Genomic DNA, 8,647 nt, shown 5'->3' on the forward strand with positions numbered 1-8,647 from the left:
TAATTTCGTGTCAACTTGATAACAGAGTGAAGGGTGGAGTTTTGCCTGCAAATCAGGCCACGGTCTGATGATGCCTCCTTATGGGCGTGGCCTTCTCATGAGGATTCTGTGAACTTCCTCTCTTTCTTGAGAGAGTCAGGCCACATGCTCCCTCGGCTTCACATTCCTGTTGATATGCCACACTGATGGCAGACAGAGCCCTGGCGATGCGTCCACTGCCAATGGATCCACAGGACTTTCCACCCACTGTCCTGCGATCTTCCTGCATTCAACATCATTGTATGCGCTGAATGAGTCTGAAGAGGAATTATGGGGTAATGTTGGATTTATGGGCCAATATTGAACTTATGGACTTGATCTGAATTGGGCTGGGATTTTTTTATGCATAACTACTGTTTGATTTAAAGTTCTCACTCATGTATGAGTGTCTCTGAATTTGTTTCTCTAGTCAACCTGGACTAACACACCCTTCAAGGACAAAAGCTGTAAGGTCACACTTCCCAACTTTGCTCCTCCTTTTTGGGTGGAAGAGGCATGCATGAATTAGATGAGTCTCTTGGCAGTATATGACTTAAACACAGTCTTTTAAAGAAAATGTTTGTGGTTTTGCTGTATAATGAGGCATTGAAACATCTGAACAACTATCTGGGCGCTGAGGCAGCTGCTTTCCCCTTCACTTCTTTGGGTTACTAGAGCAACTTGTCAGTCGATTTCTTTTAAAAGGAGGGAAAAAGAAGGGAAATAAAGGGCCAACCATTTGCATTACTTCAGTCTTTCCAAGGCATGCGCTGGTACAAGGCAAACTTCTGTCAGATGTGACTACCCAGTGTCCAAACAACGTCATGCACAGCACCTGGGTGGCAGCAGCACACTGCAGCCCTCCCACTGCGGCCTGGCTGGTGGATGATGTTTGGAGCATCTGGAGGAGGAGGAGGAGGGAGGAGGAAACGGCGTGAGTGCCTGGCTAGGATGAGGTCAGCTGAAGTGCAGAGCAAGTCTGAACATGTCGTTGGTGCAAACCCAGGCATCGTTGATGTTCGTTAGTAGGAACATCTGGTGGAAGCCCATGATGGGGTCTTCATCGGCCTTCAGCTGGCTCACAACTATGTTGAGGATGCAGCCAACTGGCGTGGGCTGAGGGTCCTGCGACGTGATGCTGTGCTGGATTTTCTGGAATGGAAGGCTAGACAGCTTCTCCACAATGGCAGCTTTCCCCTGGAATTGCCGTCCTTCCCACATAAGACATGACGCATCAATATAAATTGCACCCAGTTGGTCTCTGGCGTTATCAAATAACTGGTAGTAATGCTGAATGAAATTGGATCCAATCTTTTCCCAAATTGGCTTGTCTCCCATTCTGAGGCGTTGCCCAACCTCGTGGAGACCCAAGGGGCTGGCACAATGGCGGCAGCAGCAGCAGCAAGCAGCATGGTCTACCATGACGGAAATTTTTGAGGTGTTCTATGTCAATCCATCTCAAGATCCATGGCATTCTGGGACACTGTGATTAGGGAGCAGTTTTGAAGTTGATCCTAGCTGAGTTGTCGTCAATGAAAGGTAGTGTGGTGGAGAGCAGTGATTGGCCTTCGGGGCTATGTAAACTGGCACAGGTCACTGACTAAATCTGTTTCCTCATTTGTAAAATGGGATACAATAAAATCCCATAGAATAGAATGTTGCTATTGTTGAAAGTGTCACGGACTGCCAAAGGAACAAACAGATCTAGAAGAAGTACAACCAGAAAGCTCCTTCCAAGTGAGGATCTCAAGACTGTGTCACATACTTTCAACTTATTATCAGAAGAGACCAGTCCTTAGAAAAGGACATCATACTTGCTAAAGTAGAAGGGCAGTGAAAAAGAGGACGTCCCTTGACAAGATAGACTAACACAGTGGCTGCAACAATGGGCTGAAACACAGCGATTGCAAGGCTAGCACGGACCTGGCAGTGTTTTCCTCTGTTGTACGTAGTCACTGTAAGTTGACTTGACAGCACCTCACACCATTGTTGTTGATGGATTTCTATTCATGGCAACTCTCTGTGTGCAGAGAAGAACTGTCTATAGGACCTTCAAGGCTGTGACCTATGGAAGCAGACCACCAACTTGGCACCAAGGAGCCTCTTGGTGAGTTCAAACAGCCAACCTTTTGGCTAGTAATCAAGTGCTTAGTTGGCTGTACCATTTATTTTAAAGATAATATAGAGACTAGAAATAAAATAGTAAGTATTTAAGCAGTTCTGATTAGCATTCTATAGTAATTAAGTATTAAATTAACTCTGCGCTTTCTTTTTTAAAAAATCATTTTATTGGGGGCTCGTACAAATCTTATCACAATCCCTACATACATCCATTGTGTCAAGCACATATGTAAATTTGTTGCCATCATCATTCTCAAAACATTTGCCTTGTACTTGAGCCCTTAATATAGGCTGCTCATTTTTCCTCCTCCCTCCCGTAACTGTGCTTTCTCAGCAACTAGGTAGCATAAGGAAATGTGATAAATCACATCATTTCCACTCCAAAGATGTAGGAAGCATATGGCTGTTCTGGAGAACCACACTTGATTTTTCTTGACCCTGGTTATTAAAGCCCACTTCCCCCATCGTTTTCTTCTGGTCCTTATCCCTAAGACCAATTTTCAACAGGTCTTCATAAAAAACAAACATACCGATACCAACGGCTCAAATAGAAAGTGAATGTTTAGAAAATGACGAAGGCAACATATGTGCAAATATGCTTGATACAATTGAGATATGGAATGTTATAAGAGCTGTAAGAGCCCCCAATGAAATGATTTAATAAAAAATAAAATAACACTACAAAAACCCCAAGCATGATGAATGATGTTCTTGAAAGTTTATTTTCTCTTCTTTACTTAGTCCATCCCTTGTTTTTTCCCTTCTGCCTTTGCAGAAAGGCCAGTCTCTGCACATAACATCAATAGCAGATGTTAACTGTATGCCTTATTTTTATCAGCTATTTTATTTATACCTCTTTTTGTCAGCTTTGAGTATAACTTACTATCGTAAAAGTTCCCCACTGTTGGGGTTAGTGTTCAACCATTTTTGCAAATTTATATAGTTTGGGGCCAGTATTTCTTTTCTTTTTCTTTTTTTTTTTTTAGTATTTCTTAACATATTTTTTCTCTCCCTTTGCTGTAGTTCTCTCATTATGCGTATGCTAGTTAGCTCGGTGTTGTCTCACCAGTCTCTGAGGTTCTATTTCTTTTTCTTCAGTCTTTTTTCTCTCAAATCTTCAGACTGGATCATTTCTATGACCTATCTTCGTGTTCACTGATTCTTTCTTCTGCCATCTCAAATCTAAATAAAAACAAGGTACTGTCATTGTAAGTCACCCTAAGCCGTCCTTTAGCTGTCTACTGGGGAAGGACCTAGGAATTCTTCTTCTAAATGTAGGACATACTTGAATGGCTCTGGCAAGTTGACCTTGACCTAATGTTGCAACTGACATGATCCCGTTGCATATGAAAGCCCAGGTACTTGTACAGACAACAGCGCTGCTGTTGATGACAAAACCCGATCCAGTGGGAAGCACAGCTGTCTTGTCTCTGCGTCTGTCTCGTTCAAAACTGGGTTACTTTTCTGACAGCTTCTTCTAGTCAGCTTCCTTAAGTGACTTGAAATTATAGCTCAGTGTATGCTTCAAACACTTTATGACTCTTTCCTAGCCTGCAACCTCCCTTGTTAATTTGTCATAGCATCTGCCAGGGCCCCCTGTCATCACTTCTTTTGGCACCTGACAATCTCAGTGCAATGAAGCTACTGGATTCGGTCTCATTTGGTGGCTGAGAAGCACATGGCCCATAGTCATCATCAAAGTGCAGTTCTTAAACAACCCTAGGGTTAGTTAATCATAGAAGTATGTTTTGGCTCTTTGAAGTGAAGGGCAACCAGCAGATTTTTACAGATAAAATGCAGAGAGGCTTCATGGGGCATCACAAGAAGGCCAACTCTTTTCATATCCAGTAGACATGGGATTTTATAGTATCTTTGATTCTGAATGAAAATGTTGGCCTTTCTAGGAGCCCTGAATAGGAGCCCTGGTGTATAGTGGCTATATGTTAGGCTGCTGACCTCAAGGTCTGCAGTTTGAAACAACCGGCTGCTCTTTGGAGGAAAGATGGGGCTTTCTACTCCCATAAAGAGTTATAGGTTCGGAAACCCATAAGGGGGGCAGTTCTACCCTATCCTATAGGGTCATTATGAGTCAGTATATAGACTGGATGGAAGTGAGTTTGTTTTTTTGGTTTAGGAGCCCTGTTGGCACTATGGGTTAGGCATTGGGCTGTACACCACGAGATCAGAGGTTCAAACCCACCAGCTGCTCCACAGGAGAAAGATGAGGCTGTCTGCTTCATAAAGATGTACAATCTTGCAAAAACAGAGAAGCAGTGCTCCTCTGTCCTACAGGAATCAACCTAATGGCAAGGCAATTCTTTTTTGATCCTCTCAGATTTAGGACAGAGCAGAACCTGGTAGAATGACTTAAACTTTGAACTCAGACAATCCAGTCTTTGGCCTTTAGCAACTGCCTTCACTTCTCAGAATTTGTCCCCTCACTTGTGAAGTGTGGTAATGCAGATCTCACAGAGCTGTTATGAGAATGAGGAAACATGTCAAACATATTGCAGGTGCTCAAATATCAGTTTCCTTCCCTTATTGAGAAGAGCTACCCCTTTATGAAAGGGGATTTCAGACTGGACGGGGACTCTGAAGATGCTCTTTAATGGACAGCCTGATTTGTGGATAATGATGGATCAACCACAAAGATTTTGGTAATTGTCTTATGGCTGTGAACTTCTTTTGGCAGGGGGCCCTACATGGTTCTTTGGAAAATGAATGCTTTGAGCAGTCAAATGTTCCTCAATTGTAAGCACTTTCAATACAAATTTTTATAAAAGTATGGAATAGTCAGGAAACAAATATCTCCATTTGAATGTTGCATGTGAACACCAAGAGTCCCAATAAATTAAAAAACTTTTAATAATCCCTACTTCTTTTTATAGTCCATGATGGTGGGAGGGGGCACGACGGCCTTCTCCTCTAATAAGATTGAATGTTATTGTGGGGACCCCCATCCATCTCCGCTGCAAGCCCATACTTGTCTTTCCTGGGAATTGTTCACAGTGATGCCACCGTAATTAGAATATACGAAAAACACATATTTGACAGAAACTGCTTGACCTTCAGAGTCTCCCCAGCAGGTTGAAATGGAACTCCTCGGTTTAGAAGCAGACATGCAAAGTTACCCACCATCTATATCCAGTTATAACACAGGATCACTCAGCTCCACGAGAAAGAGATGAACAGTTCAGTTCTCACTGTTATGTTTCAGCTAAAGAAAAAAAAAATTCCTCTGTTTTTTATATCACTCTTTTGGTACATACAGATTATCCCCATATAACAGTCCTTTCTAGTTCTAAATATGCAATTACAGATATAATCAAATATGTTTTCCTTTAGGCATCTTTAATTGAGATCTGAAAGCCAGAATTCACATAAACTATAGTGTAAATCATAAGGAATCCTGGTAGTGTGGCATTGGGCTGCTAACTGCAGGGCGAGCAGTTCAAAACCCCCAGCAGCTCGTGGGGAAAAGATCAGGCTTTCTAATCCTGTAAAGAGTTACAGTCTTGGGGTCACTATGAGTCACCATTGGCTTGATGGAAGTGGAGCAGAAAGAGATAGTGTAAATCGGATGCTGGTTATCAACTGCATGAAAACCATTCAGAAATCCTTTTGCAGTTGGAACTTGACTAGTTCAAGAAAATAGATGGCAAAGTCTTGGAACACTCAGCATGCTTGGGAAGAGCTTTCACTTACTGTCTATGGACTGGGATCAACAAGTATTTTGATGATGGTAATACCAGATCATTCTCTGGGTTCTCAGTTTCTATATCAGGGAGTTGAGTAAGACAATATTCATGGTTTCTTCGGTAAAGTCTATCAATTCAATGTGCTCATTTATTTAGTATAAGCCAAAGCACAAATTTCTGCATTGGAAATTCTGAATCTCTTCCTACAGAATTGTTAGTGGACAGAAATTATTCCATCTTCATTTTCCATGATTCCTTAGTTCTACCATTAAATTCAAGCGATAATTGAATTCTAAATATTTTATTGTAACAAGAGTAATTTAACAAAGAATTTAAGGGCATATGGAGAGAAAAAAATTCACATTAACAACATGCTTAATGTGTTTCCTATGATAATAAGCTTATTCAATAGCGTGCAAAGTTTCCAACTAATGAAATTTTATGTTTTGCAATTTATTTCTAGAAAGTCTATTGAGCAGGGCCTTTCCCATTTGGTTCAAATTCATGCAAGTTGATAGTAGTGAGTGCCCTTCAAATCACACCTACCTGTGTACAAGTCTGGAGTTTAAATTCAGTTTGACTTGCGATTCCCTTCTAGCTTCCTGGTACATTTAAGAATGTCTTGGGTATTTTTAACCATATTTTTTGTCATTTAGCATATTTTTTTATGATTTTAAAAGAAAATTGAGACACAAACCTCTACTAACCATAAGAATTGACTTTAAAATGTGACTCACTCAAGTTGATGGTCAGCCAATTTTTTCTCTCAATTAGGTTTGACTGGAAAATTGAGAAAGCAAAAGACTATTAATAATGACAGGAGGTGGGTGTATGAACAGGTGTAGTAGATTGTGGTAACAGATATGCGAAATTGCTGCAATTCTAAAGAACCACATCCCCATTTCATAGGCACCTTCTCAGCAAATGGTGCTTTTCTGATTCGGAAAAAATAAAAAAAGTACTGAATATTGAGATGTGACCATGAGAATCATTTCCATTGAAGAGGTGGCAAGAGTTCCACTTAAAATTTTCAAACTAGAAAATAAAAATGATTGTTATTTTCTTCCATTTGAATGTTGTACCAATAAAGGAAATCAGACATGTCCAGAAGCATTCATACTGATCACAACTTGACCATGCAATTCCTTCACTCCAATATCCTGGAAGTTATGAGATCTTACTACATTTCTGTGGAAAACAAAACACCCAAAACATTTTAGTGTGCTTCAGATGAAAGTTTCAATAACAACTTAGTTTTCATAATCCATGGTGCACACACAGTGTTTATGACATTGGTTGCCATCCTGCACGTGTCTGCACTCTGTTTGCTCCCAGGGCTGCTGGTCCAGTCTGGTGATTCCCTGCCTCCTCTCTGCTCATCGTTGTTTGGACTCCGTGCTGCCCTTCTAGTCTCCTGTAGTTTATCGTGCTGAGGCCTGCGTTCTTCCAGGTGGTGGTGTTTGTCCAAGTCCTGCCCACGAGATGCCTGGAAGGAGACCTTTGAGAGTGTCTTTAGTTTCAAGCTGAAATTTCTCGGGGTAGTAGTCTCAGGGGCTCCTCTGGTCTCTTTTGGACCAGCATGTCTTGTCTTTTCTTCCTGGCTTTTAAGTTTGTCCTTTCTTTAAAAAAAAAAATCCATTTAATCGTAAACTTTCATTGTGGTCTTGGCCAGAGTAGGCAGCAGTGGCAATCAGGTCCCATCTAGTTCTTCTGGGTCTCAGATTAGAGGAGGTTGTGTATTGTATAATCTAGTAATCCTTTGGATTAACTGTTTCCTTGGGTTCTCAGGCATTAATATCTTTAAGTTGTATCTTCTTTTCTCTGTTTTCACTGGTCCAGACTAGACTACAGAAGCCCTGGTGGTGTAGTGGTTTCATGTTGGGCTGTGATCCGCGAGGTTGGCAGTTCAAAACCACCAGTCATCCCTTTCTCCCCAGGAGAAAGGCTTTCTGCTTCTGTAAAGAGTACAGTCTTGCAGACTCACAGGGCCAATTCTACCCTGTCCTGTAAGTCAGCATCAACTTGATGGCAATGAAATTTTTTTTTAACCTAGGCGAATGCTGTAATTATTTCATAACTGGACACTTGTATTAACTTCCTAACCTGCCTCCCTGCTCGCTTTCTTCATTCTGCCAACAAGTTGCACTTCTAAAACATAAATGTAATTACGGCCCTCTTTAGTGTGAAGAGCTTCAGTGAATTCCCATTTTCAGAATCAGATGCAAACCTTCCAGTGTGGCATAAAAATTCCTTATCATCGGACCTCCGCCCCTCTGTTCAACCTTATCCACCAAGAGAGTTTAACTTCTTGGTTATAATGAACCAATTTCAGTTTCTGAAGCTCAATTTAAGGAACTCTGGTGGCACTACGGCATGTGTTGGACTTCTAATTGCAAGGTTGGTGGTTCAAACTCACCAGCTGCTCCTTGGGAGACCGATCAGTCTATCTCCTCCCATGAAGATTTATAGTCTTATAAACCCTATGCAGGGTTGATATGTGTCAGATAGCATTGGCCTTTAAACAACAACTCCCCTTGGTATCTCAAACTGTTAGGCTTCTGTGGTGATTTAACTTCCTTCTTGCTTCTCAACCCTGAAAGAATTCATGCGGCAGAAGCACTTTTGTAAATCCAAGTAACTTTTATGAGGGTAGTTTTAGGTATCACAGTCTTATAAAGTGCACACTATCTCAGGAAAGCATGCAAAGCCTGCCAGGAAGGGTCTGGGGGAAAGTTTGCGATGAAAACAGCCACTTCAGGGGAACACGAAAAACCACATGGAAGGAATGCCGGAACAGGAGCACAAAACCA

General features: G+C 41.5%; 1 pseudogene; it reads right to left on the reverse strand.

The window, feature by feature from the left end:
• Positions 1-975: 975 nt before the first annotated feature.
• On the reverse strand, positions 976-1,356 carry LOC142456102 (nuclear transport factor 2 pseudogene; annotated as a pseudogene).
• Between the last annotated feature and the right edge of the window lie 7,291 nt (positions 1,357-8,647).

This window comes from Tenrec ecaudatus, chromosome 9 (assembly GCF_050624435.1).
Source record: "Tenrec ecaudatus isolate mTenEca1 chromosome 9, mTenEca1.hap1, whole genome shotgun sequence".
Lineage (NCBI taxonomy): Eukaryota > Metazoa > Chordata > Mammalia > Afrosoricida > Tenrecidae > Tenrec > Tenrec ecaudatus.